The following is a 1,968-nucleotide window of genomic DNA, read 5'->3' as shown; positions in this document are numbered from 1 at the left end:
CGGCCCTTTCTCCTCTTCATTATCTCAGCAATCTCACATGTTCACAGTTTTAATTGTTCTAGCCATTATTGCACATTTTGTAAATGGAAATGAGACTTTTAATTGCATGGACTAGACAAAGAGAAGTACCTCCTCTTCTGTGTGTGTGTGTGTGTGTGTATGTGTGTGCAGCCACAGTCTGTTAACAAAGTGACCAGTGGGTGACTCCGATCTCTCAGAGTCCCCATGCCCGACCTTTCTTGAATAGGAGATAATTACTTAGTCCTAAACCAGCATTCTGCATGTGTAAAGATAATGGAAAGCGCCCAGTTCGCCCAGTAGAAGTTAATGAGATGATGGAGACTCAAAGACAGGGTCATTTTGACAGAGGGGAACCCACTTGACAGATGTGACTCTTTCCTTAGGTGGGTCAAACAAGGGGGGAATTGTCCTTTAAAACAAAAGCTGGACATGGTTTGAAATTGATTCTTGAATTCAAACTATGAAAATCGACAGCAAACAGGCAAGAATGCAGTGCTGTTTCCGCAGGGAATTCACTTATTTTGTTTTTGGACTGTATATGTGTGAAATTACTTTTGGATTCCGGTTCCTTTTCCATGTCATTCTGCTCCATCCGCTGCTATTCGGAGCTAGACTTTGATGTTTGAGTCAAACAATAACCTGGGAAAGAATGTAGATTTGATTCGTATTATCTGTGACAGCGGCGAAATGCCGTCTAGCAGAGGTGCGATGAGAGGAAAACACAAAGGAATAAATGGAGATATGGGAGTTCTCATTCTGCTGTGAGCGAGAAAAAGAAATGTATTTGTCTGTCTCAGTGTTTTCGACATCAGCGGTTCTCAAAGCGGGGTCCGGGGACATTTGGGGGTCCTTGGGTGGGGTTCCAGGGGGTCCCCAGCAAAATGAAGAAGAGTTCAATTTCACTTTTATTTAAATTACTAGAAACGATCCCAGTTAGAGAATGTATAAGAATGACTATTCAAATCATGGGTTTCACTCTCACCACTATTATCTCCCTGCATGCAGTGTAGACAGTTCCACAATTAAATACTAAACCAATGACAATAAAAATCCTGCCATATGGCTCCCTGGTACTAAATCTAATCAAATGGGAGTGCTAATGTGTGTCTATATGGATCTGGGATGTGAAAACATTTAAGAACCCCTGGTGTAAATTTATGTGACTAGTCTGGGTAAGAAGATGCACACATGTACTGTATGAACGCTTAGCTGAAAAATGAACATTTATGCGTACATCACATCTGTTTGCATGTGTGTTTCTCAGCATATCTAGTTTTCAAAGCCTCCCCTCTACCACCCACTTTGTCTGCTTCCCCCCCCGCAGAGCGAAGGACTCGTCCTCCGTTGCCCTTCCAGGTGTAATGAGTCTAATTCCCCCATGCTAATGGTGTGTCTGAGCGTGGTTCCCCTGCTGGGACCACCAGCCTACTTCTTCTTCTGGTGGTCGCAGCCCGGCCCCAGGGCGAGGAGGAGGACCGTGGACCGGAGAGACGGAGGGTTCCGCTTTGATACATGTAGGATCCACCCGCAGACAGATTGGCCTCCTCGGGCTAAACGGACCTGTGGATAAGAGAGCATGTCATTGAACCATGTGTGTGTGTGCGTGTGTGTGTGTGTCTGGGTGAGTGTGCCATCCCATATTGGTGCCAGGAGCAGATTTAAACAATAACACATCGCTGTTTGACCTTATTCACATGCATCAGCATACGTGCGCGATATATGTGCCTGTGTGTGTGTGTGTGTGTGTGTGTGTGTGTGTGTGTGTGTGTGTGCAAACTGTGTGTATGTGTGTGTATGTGAACACTGTGTGTGTGTGTGTTCATATGCATAACTTTAATCCTGCATGTGCAGTACATATGTGAATACACAAGTTCCACACCTGCATGTATATATGTGTGTGTGTGTGTCTGTGTGTGTGTGTGTGTGTGTGTGCGCGCGTGTGTTCAC

The sequence above is a fragment of the Centroberyx gerrardi genome, chromosome 10 (assembly GCF_048128805.1).
Source record: "Centroberyx gerrardi isolate f3 chromosome 10, fCenGer3.hap1.cur.20231027, whole genome shotgun sequence".
NCBI lineage: Eukaryota > Metazoa > Chordata > Actinopteri > Beryciformes > Berycidae > Centroberyx > Centroberyx gerrardi.
This window is presented reverse-complemented; position numbering follows the sequence as displayed.